This window comes from Phascolarctos cinereus, unplaced genomic scaffold (genome assembly GCF_003287225.1).
Source record: "Phascolarctos cinereus isolate Bilbo 61053 unplaced genomic scaffold, phaCin_HiC Scaffold_5;HRSCAF=322, whole genome shotgun sequence".
NCBI lineage: Eukaryota > Metazoa > Chordata > Mammalia > Diprotodontia > Phascolarctidae > Phascolarctos > Phascolarctos cinereus.
This window is the reverse complement of record NW_027555958.1, coordinates 250,256,509-250,274,488: the sequence shown is the minus strand read 5'-3', so window position 1 is coordinate 250,274,488 and position 17,980 is coordinate 250,256,509.

Here is a 17,980-nt window from a genome sequence, read left to right as displayed (position 1 = left end):
GGAAAATACAACCCATCTAGGAACCCTGATAAGGTGGAAATGTATGTTGTCACGTCCTCAGCAGATGTTTTGGGGAGTATCTCACGGGGAGGACTCTTTGAAGTTAGGCTAGATTTTCTATATACATCCTGTACCCTCAGATGAATAAACTGAGTCAGTAATGCTGCTCCGCCGGGCCCATGTCTCAAGTTTATTTCGTGCTCTTCCGTTCGGTGCACTATTTGATTGCTGGCAACAGGACTATATTGTACTTTTGGTAGAACAGTCGTCATTTGCTATTTTCCCTACTGACATCTCACATGAATAGTTCCAGAATTCTGGTGAACATGCTAAAATTATTACTTCCTCCTTAAGTCAATCAAAACAATTTATTGGTCTCCTTATTACTGGTTTAATCATTGTTGCTTCTCTTTGTATCTACTACTGTTTCGTCTATTGTAGTACAATCTGAAATTCAAACTGCAAACTTTGTAAATGACTTAGCAAAAAATATATGTTTAGTACTTAAAGCACAAGAAGCTATTGATATATTATATAAGGTCAGTTTATTAGAGCAGTCAGTGATAACATTAAGTAGACGTATACAACAATTAGAAACGTGCTTCAATCTGAAATGTGATTATCAGTATTCTTTTATCTGTATAACTCCAAATGTGTATTCAAATTTCACTAATGTAACCATTGAACAAATATTAAATGAGCTCCAGGGTGCTTGGCACTCTGAAAATATTACATGGGAAATTAACCAATTATCCAAAATACAACATGAAATCGCTGATTCTCGTATTGATGATATTGATCCTCAAGATGTTGCAAACAAATTGTTAAATTGGATTGATCAACTTAATCCTTTTAAAAATGTATTAAGTTTGATATTGCATTTTCTACCTTTGCTATGTTTTGCTTTGGTTTTTTGTTTCCTCCTTCCCTGTCTTTTAAAATATGCTCACCACATCGTAGGTGAGATTTATCCATTCCTTCATCATCTCAAGTTAGCACAGAAAAAAGGGGGAGTTGCTGAGGGCCAGACTGACAAGTCAGAGGATTCAGACTAGTCCAGGTTTTACCTGTTGTTTTCCTCTATCCAATGGCTGCCTAAGTCAGGAATGTGGGCTCTCCAACCTCCCTGCTCTGTCTCTCTTGGGAACAGAAGGACCTTGAAGATTACAGGAGGTGAGGAAACGGTTCAAGAGGGGACTCCCCCTGCTTACTGTTCCCATGAGAAAAATAATTGTTGATACTTTGCCTTTGCCACTCTGGGTTCTGTTCCCTCAGATTAATAAACAGAGCTTGTTCTTTACTTGCCTCCCACCTGGCCCTCATGTTTCTTTCTCTCTTTATACTCGACCGGAATACAAACATAGCCATGGACGCAGGTCTCGCAGCACCCTCGAGCATACATAATTCATTATAAGGATGACATTCTTTGTGCTCATCCACAAAAGAACAATTAGCTAATATTATGGGGAACATGTTTAAAGCTCTTAAAGAGCACAGTTTGGAGATAGCACCTGAAAAGATTCTAAAGGCACCTCCTTATTCGTATTTAGGAAAAATAGTAGGAATGAAAGAAATTCAGCCTCAGAAGATATGTATTAGACAAGATAAGCTAAAAACATTAAATGATTTTCAGAAACTCCTAGGAGACATTAATTGGGTCATACCTTATTTAAAAATAGGAACTCATGAATTAAAAGATTTATATGATATTCTCAGAGGTGATCCTGATCCTACATCTTCTTGAACACTTACCACAAAAGCAAAACAGCAATTAGAAAAGATACAGAAATCAATTGAAACTGTGATGGCTTATTGCATAGAATCTGGTATACCTTTAGAAGTTACAATATTGGATACCCCAGATATACCTTTTGGATGTATACATCAGAAAGATAAGTTACTAGAGTGGGTTTTTCGGCCTTCACAGCCAAAATATACTCTTCAAACTTATCCTTCTGTGGTAGCAATCTTGGCTAAGAAAGCCTGCAAAAGAGTATTACGGTTAGTTGGACATGCCCCTAGTACTATACATCAACCTTATGATAAAAAACAAATAGAAGAATTACTCAGTCAAGACCACTCTTGGCAGGTTCTTCTTACTATTTCTCAAGGGGAAATAGACAGTACATATAATACCCAATTTTACAATTTGCTAGAAAACATCAGTGGATTATCAACACGACAGTAAAAAAGAATCCATTAGTAGGAGCACTGTCTGCCTTTACTGATGGCTCTTCTAATCACATTTCTACATACTTTATTCCCCCGATGAAAGATATGTAGCACATACACCGCTTGATTCTACCCAACAAAATGAAATATATGCTATAATATTAGTACTACAAAGATATTCTGGTCCTCTTAATATATTTTCAGATAGTAAATATGCAGTAGGAATGGCTAATAATATAGAAACTGCTCAAATTAAAGTGTCATCTAATTATAACATATTGCAACTTTTTATGATGTTACAAAAAACTATTTGGGAACAAACTTCCCCAGTATATTGTACACATATTCCTTCACATACAGAGCTTCCAGGACCCCTTACGCAAGGAAACTGAATAGCTGATGACCTCACTAGACCCCTGCTATTAGTCTTATCAGTTAATGAAGCAAGAGAATCTCATAATAGGTTTCATCAGTCTGCATTGATGCTAAGAAAGCAATTTGGGATTACTAGAGAACAAGCTTGTCAAATAGTGAAATCCAGTTGTAAATGTCTCCCTTACACCCCCGCACCATATAAATTGGCTGTTAACCCACATGGATTACATTCAGGAGAACTTTGGCAAATGGATGTTACTCATTACAGCAGCTTTGCAAAGTTACAATTCATTCATGTTACAGTTGATACATTTTCATCTTTCACGATGGCTACTGCACAACCAGGAGAAGCAGTACAAAATGTTATAGATCATATGCTTCATTGCTTTTCCATTTCTGGTGTGCCTTCAGTTTTAAAAACTGATGATGGCCCTGCTTATGTTTCTCATGCATTTCATACATTCTGTCTTATGTTTTATATCCACCACATTGTTGGAATTCCATATAATCCCATTGGTCAAGCAATTGTAGAAAGGAAAAATAGATCTCTTAAAGTATTTCTTCAAAAACAAAAAGGGGAAGAAGCCAGGGGTAGACCATGTAGACAATTGGCCCAAGCAGTATACGCTTTAAATTTTCTTACACCTGATAGAGAAGGCTCTACTTCTGCAGAAAAACATTTTAGACAAAACAAAGGTAGTTGGGATGAGAGTTTACATATCCAAAAAAGAGTTATGTGGAAGGACCCAAAGACCAATTGTTGGTTTGGGCCAGACAGGTTATTGACATGGGGATGAGGGTATGGTGCAGAAGGACCAATATGGATCCCTGAAAGTAACATCAGAATCTATCTCAGAGATGACCTGGAGGTTTTCAGAAATTCTCACCATATATGTCTCCAATTGTCCTATGGGTCACTTGAAATTTTGTTCTTCTGAAATTGTTGTAATTCATGATCCAGCCATGGCAACACCAGAAAATATTGGTATTAAAGTGATGGGCCTTTACAGCAGGGAATATTTTGGAATCACTGCCACACCTTTCTTAAAGCAATTTAGTTAGTTAACTGGAGACAGTGTAGGTGCCTGTAGATCGAAGAGTGGTGGAATAAGCCATGGTATATGAAAGTAATGGATTAAAATTGTATATTAAGAAATTATAAATATAAGGAGTTGAGAGAAACATGGGAAGATTTGTATGAACTGAAGCAAAGTGAAATTAGGAAAACTAGACTGTTCACACTGACTACAATAATGCAGATGAAAAGATCACTAAATGTAAGCCTGAGTAAGTGAAAAACCACTAATAGTCGCAAATAACAGGTAATGAAATATAACTCCTTTTTGGCCCAGAGGCAGTTAGGTGATACAATGAGTGGAGTGCTAGGCCTGGAATTAGGAAGACCCGAGTCCAAATCCAGCCTCAGAGACTTACTAGCTGTTTGACTCTGGGTAAGTCAAGTCATTTAACCTCTGTTTGCCTCAGTTTCCTCAATTGTAAAAAGGAGACAATAATAGATCAAATGAGATAATAAAAGCCTCTTCTGTCTACTCCTATGGTACTAGCTCTGACCTTCATCACCTTTCACCTAGACTGTTGCATTAACCCCTTTAATTAGTCTCCCTGTATCAAGTCTTTCCCCTTTTTAATCCCTCTTCCACACAATTGCCAATGTGATTTTCCTAAAAGTACAAGTCTGATCAGGTCACTTCCCTCCTCAATAAACTCTAGTAGTTCCATGTTGTTTCTAGCATCAAATGGGAGCTTCTCTTTCTAGCTTTTAAAGACTATGAAACCTGCTTGTCTCTTTGTCAGGTTTTCATTGGGGGTGCCCTCCTAACATAGACCATTCTAATAAAGATTTATTAAAGATGAGGGGGCACCTAGGTGGTACCTAGTGCTGGGCCTGGTAATCATCTTTGTGAGCTCAAATCCAGTCTCAGGCACTTATTAGCTGAGTGACCCTGGGCAAGTCACTTGTTTTAACCTTGTTTGCCTCAGTTTCCTCATCTGTAAAATGAGCTGGGGAAGGAAATGGGAAAACATACCATTATCTTTGCCAAGAAAATCCCAAATGTGGTCACGAAGTCAGACATGACTGAATAACAACAAAATAGATGAGAAATCAGGTAAATGATGGGTCAGTCATTGCTGATCTCTTTTTAGGTACCTTATTTTGATCTGTGATCTTTTCAGTTTAAAAAACAAACAAACAAGCCAAACTTCCCTTCTTTGATGCATTGAAAATGGATCCCTAAATGTCTTTATAATTGCATCACCTCTGGTTTTAGAAAAAAATCTGGGAAGACTTTATATGAACTCATGAATGAACAGAACCACAACACTTTATACTACAAAAACAACATTGTAAAAACAAACAACTTAGAAAGACTTAAGAACTATGACCATTCCAATAGTTATTCATTATTCCAGGGGACCAATGTTGAATACTATTTTCTTCCTGAAAAAAAGATGATGGACTAAATATACAGAATAAGATACACATTTTTGGACATTGCCAATGTGGTAATTTGTTTTAATTGATTATGCATATATGTTACAAGGATTTTCTTTTTCTTTTTCTTTTCAATACAAAGGGGGAGGTGAGAGAGAGAGAAAAAACATGCTTGTTAATTGAGAAAAAATTTATTTTGAAAAAGAAGAAATTCAGCATGGATTTGTTCTATATTTATTTGATCATATCAAGCTGCTCTTCCCAATTTAATCTTAAGTGTTGTTGTTCACCTTGGTTAACAAAATGGTAGAGACAAAATATTCCACTAATTTCATTCATGAGAAACGATTACCAAAGATATAATAAATTATATGACTCATTTATATAGTGCCTTAGAGTTTATCATAGTATCACAGTAATGAAGTAGATGAGGTTTGGAGTCTGAGTTGTCTGGAAAGAATTCAGGAGGCATATGTTCTCCTAGTCAGGACAGCTTTATTGACACAAAAGCGACAGGCTAATCCTTAGGGGTACTAGCAGTTTGAGAAAAGACAGGGGCTTGCTTTTATATGCAAGATTCAGCTGGGGGTGGTGTGTGCTCCTACATGGGCAGTTAACCGCAAGAAAGGGAAGGCAGGAAGGGGAAGCAGGTATGCTGGGTACATTTCAAAACAGATCAAGGATATGTTCACAAAAGTGGGGATTTAGCTTGCAACATTCAAAGATATGTCCATAAACCATAAGGCTTAGTCATGTACACAGGATACTGGCTAAAATGACAAGGTTACAGGTACAGCCCCCTCTTGCTGGGTAGATTTCAATTTAGGCAAGGCTCTCATTGTTGCTGGACAGAAGTCAGCCTCCTCAATGGTATCAGAGATTAAAAGGAGTCTTAGAGATCATCTAGTGCAACTCCTTCCTGTCACAGATAAGAAAGCTAAGGCTCCTAGATGTGAAATGACTTGCCTAAGGTCACATAGAGTGAGTAGGAGAGCGAGTTTGAATCCAGATCTTGTTTCTACTACCCCCACAAAGCACCTCACCTATTTAATAGAATTTGATTGAAGAGTGTAAGAGTTGGATTAGACTCTTCAGAGTCCTTTCTATCACCAGGTCTATGATCCTTTGAGGAAGATTTTGAATTTGTACTTCTACTTTATAGATGAGGGAACTGAGACTGCCTTAAATGATTTAATTATGATAATTTATCTGCAGTCAATGGCATAGATTAGAGCCTATAACTCTCTTGATTCCAGGTCTAGTGATCATTCCTGTACACCAATGATTCTCAAAGTGTGGTCCATGACCCATGGGGGTCCCAGAGATTTTATCAGGGAGTCTGAGAGAGAAAAACTATAATAATACTACGATTTTATTTGCCTATTAAAATACACCTCTTTTCTAACTATCTCTCTGAGTGAGGCTGGATTTTCTTTACATACTTCAACTAAAACAATGTTATAACAGATTGAATGCAGAAATGAGAATCTATCTTCTATCAAGCAGATATTAAAGAGATTTACAAAAATAGGCAAAACAATGTCATTCTCACTAAAATTTTAAAAAATAGTTTTTCTCAAAAATGTTATTTGTGTTAATATATAATACATTTATTATTTAAATGAATTAATAAATGCTTTTAAATTTTATCAGTTTTAATTTTGAGTACAGTAAATATTGATAGCTATAACTCACATAAACAAAAGCTCTTTGGGGTCCTCAATAATTTGTAAGAGTGTAAATAGGTGGGTCCAGAAGGCCAAAAAAAATTGAGAACCCTTGTTCTGTACCACACTGCCTTTGAAATGCCATTCTATTTGGCATCTATTTATTGGCTTCTTTGAGATTTTATCTTAAATATGCTCCTGATAATGTGATTTAGCTGGTTCTCACACCATTCTCCAAGCTATTTAGTTATGCAGTCAATTGCTTTTAGCTGTTTTCTGAGTCAGTATGCTTAGAGTCTTTTATCATTCTCCATTATGTTTGCTGTAAGGTTGGCAGATGAACTTGCTCTCTAAACCAGTGGCAGTCCCATGTCTCTACTTTACAAGTAGATTAAATGACTATAGCTGTTTCTAACCTTTTTAAAACTTCCACATTGTGGTGATTGCATTAAAAAAATTTGTTATTCTGAATTTAAATAAACCAAATAAAACGGGTACTTCCATGTATATTACATAGAAACATATTAGAAATCTCCTTTTTAGTTCAACTAGAAATATTAAGAAATATTTTTTTCTCTAGGCTAAAAGCCCTTTTTAGACTTTTCCTGGTTTGAAAGAACAGAAGGTCTTTCTTAAGGAACTAGATTAAGGGTAATAACTAAATTTAGCTCCCATCAGATAGATAAAGCCATTGCTTTCCCTACCCACCTAAAGTAAAGGATACACCAAAAGGCAGGGTCCTTTTTTTAAAAAATTTATTCAAGATTAAGTTACTGGTAGTGTAGAACTCCTCTTGAGCCTGGTTGAAATGCTCTCTGAGTGAACTCCAAAATTAAGCTGCCTGGGAGCGTTCTTCGGTTTATGACTGATAAGCACCTGGTGTCTTTAACCAGACACTATCTTAATTGAGGGCACTTCTCTTGTTTTATGTATACTATCCTGTTATGATGCTAAAGTGAGTTCATTTCCAAATGAGCTCCTGTGCATGGGCATATGCACGTCTGACACTTTGAGAAAGGTAAAGATGCAAGTAGAGCCTAATTTTGTTTGTCTTTTTTAAAATGAACTCTGGAAGGTTGATAATATGTAGAGACAAAATCCTTCAGCCCTTGGGGAGTAGAATCTAGAAAGTATAAAGAATGTTAACTGTTAACTGACAATAATAACTACAGTTAACTGAATGTTAATCCCTAACTGCATTTACACACACACACACACACACACACACACACACACACACACACAATCAATCAATCAATCAGTCAGTCAAAGATAATTACTTGATTTGTGGCAGCCTCTTATTTTTTGGCCTTCTCAGCAGGTCTTTTCTGAGCTGGTTCCTTCTTAGGGCCTCTGGTCTTAGCCTTTCTGATATTTCTGACCTGGGGCTGCCTTCTGGTCTTCAGCCTTCTTAGAGGCAGAGACTTGGCAGAGACTTTTGAGGCAAATGTAATATTCTGGGCAACTCCCTTCTTAGGAGACTCCTTCTGGATAGATGCCTTCCTCAGCTTCTTGCTTGATAATTGTTTCTCATTTTGAACAGAAAGTCTCATTTAATACAGGGTCTTTTCCTTGTTCAGGATTCCTGTAAATGTTATCTTAAATTGTCTTGGAGTAGAGAGTCATGTTGGAGGTCATAGGGGAATCATGCAAATTTGACATTTATTTTCCTAAGCCAGAAATGATTTGGATATTAGATTAATGTTAAAATAAATAACATTGTTCATGACAAATGTGCCTAAAATTCAGAGCATAGTATTAATATGTGTTTTTTCTTTGACAATAGTATAACAGAAGAAGACTGTACGTGAAACTCTGGATATCTATTTTATATACATACACACGCACACACATATACATATACATATACATACATACATACATACACATATATATCCATCATGCAACTTTTAAAATTGCTGTATTTGTTTGTGAGTCTTTCTTGCCTTCCTTCTCATTTGTGCATTTAAAAAACATTCTTCAAAGACTTCTTTCTTCTTACCTTCCTTTCTTTCTTCCTTTCTCCCTCCCTCCCTTTCTTCCTTCCTTCTCTTCTCTCCTTCTTCCTTCCCTCTCCTTTTATCCCCTTTCAAATTGGAAAAAGGAAAAACAAACCCCTTGTAACAGATATGCATAGTCAAACCATATAAATTATGGTCATTGCATTGATCAGAGGTCTTAGGTCTCCCAAAATTGTTTTTCTTTGTAATGTTGTCATTGTACAAATTGTTCTTCTGGATCCTCTAACTTTACAACAGTTTATGTACAAGTCTTCCTACCCATTAGATAATTTCTTACAGTGCTACAATACTCCATTATATTCATATATTGTAATTTGTTTAGCCATTCCCCAAATGATGGGCACTTCCTTAGTTTTCCAGTTCTTTTCTATTACAAAAAGAGCAGCTAAAACATTTTTGCACATAAGGATCCTTTCTCTTTTTCTTTGATATTCAGTGTCAAAGAGTATTCACATTTTAGTGACATTTTTGGATATAGTTTCATATTGCTCTCCAACCTGACTGGACAGATTCCACCAAAGTTCACTAATATGCCTGAAGCTCTTTTCCTGAAACCCTTTTAACAGTTATTTTCCTTTTTTAAAATCTTAGCTAATTTGATGAGTGTGAGAGTGGAACCTCAAACATGCTTTTATTTGTATTTCTCTGTCTTACTAATTATTTGGAACCTTTTATTTTTTTAAAAATGTGGCTATTGGTAGCTTGGTTTCTTCTTTTGAAAATTATCGTCCTCTGACCATTTGTCTTTTGGGGAGTGGCTCTTGTTTTTATGAATTTGAATTATTTACTTAGATGTAACTTGAGCCCCAAAGCCCACTGGTAGGGGCCTCTTTCCTCATTGGAGGAGGTCAATGCCCTTCACAAAACTTTTTTATTTTATATAACCAAAATTGTCGGTTTTATCTCCTGTGATTCTCATGAATTCTTCCTCCTTCCTTTTGGATCAAAAGCCATCTTAAAGAAGTTTTTTTTTTTGAAGTCTTAGTGTCATTAAGTCATGCATCCATTTAGAGCTTGTCTGTGGTGAATATTTTGTATTGGTTAAACTTCAATAAATGGTAATATTCACGAGTCCATATTGTTCTTTTTGTCCATTTCCCTTTTTTTGGAACCAATAGCTTTATTCAATAAATTGGTTTGAGTGCTATAAATGAATGCAGTGTTTTTATCTTTAGTCTTTTTGTTTGTTTATTTGCTTCACTTTATCTATTTCCCACTCAGGAGGACTGGGAAGAAGGAAAAAGAGAAGTGAAACTCACATTATTTGTGCTCTTAACATATCTGATAATTTTATATACATACATAAATTTAGGTTTAGTGTTGTAAGGGATGCTCAAATGAGTGAATGAAATAGATTCTGGAATTGTTTCTTATGTACTTTCATATATGTATATGTATGTTATAGTTTACTATATTAGATATGAGACATGTTTATATTAATTTATAGATAAGATATAATTTGTATATTTAATATGTATTGTATGTAAATGTATAAAATTCTAACCACGAAGGGGAGCTCTTGAGTGAGTTCATGAGTTCAGAACTTGCAGTTGCTAGGTTGCTATGGCATGTTGCTATGGTAACTGCACAATCAGTTGATAGCCTCCAGCTAGGATACTGAGCCTGAGGTGATGTGTGTTCTTACTCTTCCCTATTTTCTCTAGAGATTATAGTTATCATAAGCTAGTGGAAAAGCTGGCATCTCCAAGTGTCTCTGACTAAAAGGGACAGCAGCTTTCCTTTTTCCAACAGCATACTGCTTCTGGTTCAATGTCTTTTTGCAAATGGTATGGAAAATAGGACTAGATAGTATATTTTGTCTCAGGTACTTTTGCAAGATTTGTGGTACAAATACAAGCTCCTTCTCTTTGCCTCTATGCACTGTGGCCAGTAGTGGGGGTATCCTTCCTCTTTCCCTTATCTATGTATTCCTTAATCAACAGATCAAAGAGCTTGGGTCTTCTATTTTCCAAGAAATATTTTCTCACAGGGTTGATGTCCTAAAACAGAAAGTAAACATTTGGGAAAACAATAAAGCCTCCAAACCTGAATGTCTTTCAAAAAGCCTAGTAGGGTCAAATGGAGGCAGGGAATGAGAAAAAGTGAATATCACATGTAGTCCATACATGGTCTGAGGATCCTTAACCAAATCCCCACTTATATTGATCAGTTTGGCCCCTAGAGTTTGGTTACATCTCCTTCTCAGAATTCTAGAGGTACTTTTGATGAGTCAGGGGTGAGTCTCTAATGCTATTGTCTCCAGTCCCTACCAGTGTGATATACCCAAAGATTATCACTTAAGAAACAATGAGTCCAAAAAAAAAAAGACAGAAAGAAACAGTCAGCTTTAAGTAGCTTGTAGAAAGGGATATCTACCTTTCCCCCTCAAAAAAAAGATTGTGACATGCCCTCCCACAAACACATATAGTTTTAGAGAAATTAGGCTCAAGATTCAAGAAAGCATGTGGCAAAGGAGTAATGCAACTACTGGTTGCAGGAAGTCCTTTTCTCCCATTTGTGGGGTACTCAAGAAATTCTCCTTAAATATGGTGAATTTGTGTCCATTTGTCCTTGGCCCTTGATGCAGACACTGCTATTAGCTGATCTAGGGATTCAGCTAGGACATCAGTGGAAAGATGGGAAATCCAAAATCTTCCCTTTGAATCTGTCATAGTCTTGTTCCTACCAAATATGGGAAAAGGAGATCTGGTAAGGGCCAGTGCCTTTTCAGGAATGTGCTGAAAAACCACACTTACTTTAACTTCTGAAATACTCTAATTCTAGCTAATTCAATGCTTTTATATAGGCATCAAAGGGCATCAATCCTTAAGTCAGTTTAAGTAGATTTCCTATCTGGTGTCCTTTTACCTTGTCAAATGGTTTTCAAAGACTTTTCCCCAATTAGTCTAAGGCCTGTGATTGAACTGGATATATTAGGTGTCTTATAACTTTATTTAAGTGAGGTGGAGGAACCTGATTGAGTAAATATCAATCAACACCACCCTTATACACAAAGAAATTTGGCTCCTCTCTGGAAAGGGAGAGGAAGAGACAGAGGAAAGGGTCATTGCTTTTTTGTTCCTAATTCAGATTGGCCAGCAGTTCAGAATTAGTCCAGACTCTAGTTCATACTCAAAATGACTCCACTATCTTCAGTACTAGTTCTAGAGCATCATTATTCATGTGGGCCCAGCCTCCAGCAGTTCCAGTGACTCCTTACAGTAATCACTAATGAAGGCTTCTGGTATCTTCCTCCTTTTTCTTACAAATTCTTTTCAATTTGAAGTCACTTCTCTCTTGCCTTCATAGAACTATCTCTTGTAACACTGATGTATAATTAAGTAAAATACATCAACACACTGACCAGAGTCCACTTTTTAATGGCTGGGGATAGGGGATGGGGTCAGGAGAAGGAGAGAAGGTATATTTAACAGTCATTTAATCATTTGATCAGTCAATAAGCATATATATTCAATAAGGGAGATATTGTGCATATATATGTAGATGTGAATATGTAGACATAAACACAGATAGAGACAGATATATACAAGATACAAATATAACACTCCTTTTGAGCCCACCATTCCTATTCCCACTCTTCCTGGCCAGCCAGGTCCCCAGAGGGCAATTGACTTATGTCCTCAGGGTCCTAAAACCGGGAGGTTTGTGGTTTCTAGTACAATTGCTTATCCACCCCTAAGGGTGTCTTCTCCCCAATACTGTTTAAGCAATTGATATCAATTAGTTTTTACAAAAGGATATTTACCGAGAGGTATAGCAAGGACTGAAGCTAGGAAAGCATCCCTCAAAATCAGGGTGGCATTTTACCTTCTTTACATACTTAGTTTCTGGGAAGAGAAGGCTTAAACTGAACACAAAAAGGTAGTGAGGTAGTTATACAGGCAAGGTGTGTGCCTGAGAGGTACCTCTTGAACCCAGAATCCTTATCTCTTTGCAGAGTCCCTACTAAGTTCAACTATGGGTAGAGGTGTGCTGGAACCAGCTCGGACAAGTTCGAGATAGCATATTGTTAAATTTTCAGTGTGAGCACTTTCACTTGGAAATCAGCAAATGCTACAAATCAGGACTTGATTTATCATTTTGTCAATTATTTAGACTTAAGAAATTAATAGAGAAAATCTTAATAATGCAGATTAAATTTAAAAGTGTGTCATGCATACATTTTTCCCCCTGGGTGTGGCACAACTAATGGATGAGTAGTAGCATATAGTGTCTCAGCTGCTGGGTCAATCCACTGCTGGGCTGGGCAAATAAAGTAGGCTCCTCCTCAGGGTTCATTCCTCACTGGGCTCAGCTACTATTGCTACCAGCTCCAGTGGAGTCTATCACTGATTCCAGTTGCTTGACCTCTGATGGCTCTTCTGATATTTCAAAACTCACAAGGTTGTAACTTGGTCAATTCTATCTTTGAATACTCAGGAAACAACAGACATGAGAGACAAAAGAAACAGAGGTATCATCCATCCAAGGATTCATAGAAAGAATAGATACAAGAAACAAAAGACTCATGGACTCAAGTTGGCCAGGTAGAAGAGCCTGCTGCTTTTCTCCCATCCTGTAATCCTCCTCACTCAAAAGCTTCTAAGGAAGAGAGCAAGAGATCGTCTTCTCCCAAAGGCAGAAAAGAATTCAAGGGCCAGCCTCAGCCTTTACTGAGTCATTGGTTCACCTCACTCCTCAGACTGTGCACCTTTAGTACATCTGACAAATTTCTGATGACAAATGTCATTAATACATAGTTACTCATGGTCTCTCTGTCGCTCGTAAATTGGAGGTAACTCTCCAAAATTCCATGTGTTGTATTAGCTGCAGAAAATGAATACTGGTTGTGCTCTATAACCCACCAGGAAAGGCAAATTCATTGCCTTTAAGTTGCCAACAGATAAATAAATATTTGTCAATCACAACAGAAGTGTGTGATCCTTAGCATCCTTTACCTTTCACAATGAGGTGGCCTAGATGATAGAGCCCTGGGCCTGGAGTCAGGAAAACCTGAGTTCAAGTTCTGGCCTCAGACATTTGTTAACTCTGTGACTCTAAGCAAATCACATAACTTCTGTCTGCCTTAGTTTCCTCAACTATAAAATGGGAATAATAGCATCTAACAGGGTTGTTGTGAAAATCAGATGAGATAATATTTGTAAAGCACAGTGCCTAGCACATAGTAGGCACTTAAAATAAATACTGGTTTCCTTCCTTTCTCTCTTAACTTTTTACCATTCTAGTACCATTCCTGTAGGAGAGGGGGAGCTACATAGGAATGATAGTCATTTTGCATTTTTAAAAATTTCATGGTCCCTGTGACCAAAAAAATCTTTAGTTAGTGACTAGTCTTGTAGGGATGATATACTCTTCATACTTAGTGTAGTCTCAGACAATAGACATATTTGTTACCAGTTTTAATTGAAGTCTTTTCTACCAGAGCTTGGGCTCTGCTTTGAATGTTCTTTGAGAACCCAGGGTGGGCAACTGAATGAGGCATTTGAGCAACTTCTGTGGAAGTTCTGCACATAATTGGTACTAATAAATATTTGTTGATTTTTTTTTGGGAGGGGGAAGGGTAGGTGGTGAGAATAAGTCCATACACAGCTGTCAGGACAGGATAGCACTATTACCCTTCTACTCTGAAGGTCCATACAATTTCCCTCAGGGCACATTTCTAGAATATTAACGCACTGAAGAGAGTGCCCAGTGGTTCAGGCAGCTGAAGCTCCCTCCTCTGCCGAAGGGGAGAATCCTATTACCCACAGACTTATGGAGGGAGTCCTACCTCTTTTGGGTTCAGAGATGAGTCTGTTTCCCAATCACAGCCTATCAGTCTTACTGAGGGTGACAAAATCCTTCTCTTACCAGCCCAGAAGAGGTGAAGGAGAATTCTGATCCATTTCCTTGCATATAGGGAGTGAAAGCAGAAGAATTCAGACTGTGATTTTGCTGGGGGTCAGTGGGACAAAAGTCACGAGGTTGTTTTTTTTTTTTCCAGCCACCTTCAGCAAATCACAGCCACTGTGATTTCGATAGAACAGAAAAGCATGAAGGGGGGAAGTTTGGAAACCGTATCCTCATTATTTTCATTCCAGCCAGGCACAATATGACCCAAGAACCAAACTGGATTTCTGACCACAGTGAAAATGAGAGTTAAAGGAGTGAGAAGAAACAGAAGGAGAAATTATCTTAGCCTACATATAGACCACTTTCTCGCCTGACTTAAGGAAAGAGCTTCATAATCATTACCTGAAAAAGCTGGCTAGAAGATCTTTTTAGGGAGAGGCTTGCTAACCATAGCATCTACCACTGGATGGTGAACAGGGTAGCTCAGGGTAGCTCAACTGACTATAACTGAGGTTCAGTGAGAGACTGAAAGATCTGGCTAACAGAGCAGCTGTTTTCCCCTGGAGGGGGGGCCAAGGTTTGGGGGAAAAGGGGGAAGGGACAGTTTGCTAAATACAGCACTCCAACGTTATAACTTGATAGCTGAAAGCCAATTAGATTGGAGATGTGATTCTTACCTCATCAGCAAGCCCCTCAGAAAGCAGAATAATGACACTGGCAAAAGACACTAGTACCTTTGTAGTGTTGGAAGCATGGTCAGTCCCTTCATGCATGTACCTTGGTCATAGATGTTTTCTTTGTGTACATGTATCCATAAGGGTGCAAAAGCCTCACATCTGTATGTATTTATGCCCTATATGTGATTCCTATAAGTATATACTCTTTCAACTAAGAGTGAGCATATTCTTTAGAAAATGAGCTCAGGGGCAACTAGATGGTGCAGTGGGCCCTGAAGTCTGGAGGACCTGAGTTCAAATCCAGCCTTAAACCAAACACTTGACACTTACTAGCTGTGTGATCCTGGGCAAGTCACTTAACCCCAATTGCCTAAAAAAAAAGAGGAAGGATATTCTGCTTTTACTTTTTTTACTATGGAATTTGATTAAAATGCCTTTACTTTGCTTAGAACTAAATGTTATGACTGACTAGTAGAAATAAACACATTAGTGGAAGTTCTTAAACTATGCTTTGGTTTGGAGAGGTTACGACATTTGTTATTTAAGTTGACCAGTAAGCTGATGGCTGAAAGCAGCTCCTACTTAACTCATAAAAAGAAAAGGAGACAGTGGGACCAAAGCTAATGAGGACTTCCTAGAAGGCCTTGAGAATGAGACTTTTGCTTTGTTATGCAGCAGAGACTGGAAGAGGATAGAAGAGACTGTTTCTTCTGGGACAATCCCAGACATAAGGAATTTAAGTCAATAAGCATTGGCTGTGTGTCAGACCCTGTGTTTAGTGCTGGAAATACAAATAAAGGAGAAAACATAGGGAGAAAACATAAGGAGCTCACACTCTAACAGGGAAAATAACATACAAAAATTGTTATACTATATATATGTATATATATTGTTTCTATATATACACATATGTAGTATATGTACACATTTGCATATACAAATACATTTATATACATGTATAAATAAATGTGTATTTTATATATATTACACAATGTAAATAGAAGGTCATCTCAGATGGAAGGCAATTAGCAATATGCTAGTAGGTAGTGACCAGGAGATGCTTCTATAGAAGGTGGGCTTTAGGAGTAGCTAGTTGGCAAAATGGATAGAACACAGGCCCTAGAGTCAGGATGACCTGAGTTCAGTTTCAGACTTAGACTCTGCTGTGTGACCCAGAATTTAAAAAAAAATGTTGGGTTTTGAGCTGAGTTTTTAAAGAAGGCAGAGGTGAGGAGAGAGAACATTCCAGGCATGGGGGATGACCAGTCTAAAGGGACAGAGTAGGAACATAAAGTGTACTGTTCCAGTAATAGCAAGAAGAAAGCCAATGTACCAGAAATACAGAAAGAAAAAAAAAAGGTTGAAATTGAGATGAGGGATGGGGAGAGAAAGGCGCAGACACATAAGAGGCAGTGACAACCACAAAATATGCTGAGAATTAAGTCAAACAAAGACAGGAAGAGAAACATCCAAACATGGGGAAAAAGGAAAGAAAGAATTACCAGTAACTAAAAACTTGAAACATTTATATACATATATCTAGTGAATGGACTGGGAGTTGGCTTTGCAGACTATATGGATCAGATAAATACAAAAATGAAAAGGAAAGAGAAACAAAGAAGAATGGGAAATATATTTAAACCACATTATCTATTTTTTGTGTTTTAAAAATATTTTTCTTTATTTTTACATTACCTATATTTCTGAGTATATACTGCCCTTATCCATTGAGCCTTACATTGTAACAAAGTTTAAAAATATATTGAAAAGCAATTCTGCAAAGCCAACCAGCCAACATACATGGTTGATCTGATGATCTATTTCACAATCTCTGTAAAGAAGGGAGGTAAGTATGTTTCTTCAACTCTTCTCCAGGATTGAATTTGGTTATTACAAATTATCTATTTAAAGCAAGACATTTAGCGGGTTGCTAGGGATTTGAGTCAGGGGTCCTATATTTAGTACTGTAGAGGAGCCTGGACAAGGTGTCGGGAAACTCAACACCTCAGATTGCCAGGCTCACGGCCTGGCCCTGTTAGGCCAAATTATGGGTATGGAGCCAGGGCTGACGCTGCGGTTGGTTACACGAGGAAGGCAGGAATGGGTCAGGGTGCTTATCAGGAGTCTCTCCTCCTCACAGAGGGAGTGAAAGACATCAGATCCTGGACTTTGCTTTTCCATCTGCTCAGGTCTGTTTCTTCCAGCTGAGCAGGTCAAATTGGGATAGCGAGGAAAAATGGGGAGGGGGAAGGAGGAAGGGAGTTGTAAGAAGTGGAGGGGAAGAAGAGGGAATGGATGTGAAAGGGAGGGGAGGAGAGAAACGGACACCGATGGCTTACTTATGTCTCAACTAAAATCCTATCTCTTATTGGAAACCTTCCTCAACTTCTTTTAATTCTAGTGCCTTCCTTCCGTTAATTATTTCCTGTTCATCCAGTATATGGCTTGTTTTGTATATATTTTGTTTGCATGTTGTCTCCCCTGTTAGACTGTAAGCTCCTTGAGGGCAGGTACCGTCTTTTGCCTCTTTTTGTATCTGAAATGCTTAACACAGTGACTGGCATGTAGTGGACGCTTAATAAATGTTTATTATTAATTGATTGAGACAGAGACACAGAGAGAAAGAATCAGAAATTGATCCAGAGACTTGGAGACGGGTAGTGACAGATGACAAGGCTCTCACACTCTCTGCCCAATTTGTAGAAAGAGCCTGTGTATGGGCAAGGCTGGCGAGGGGCGGAGAGGGGAGGGGAGTAATTA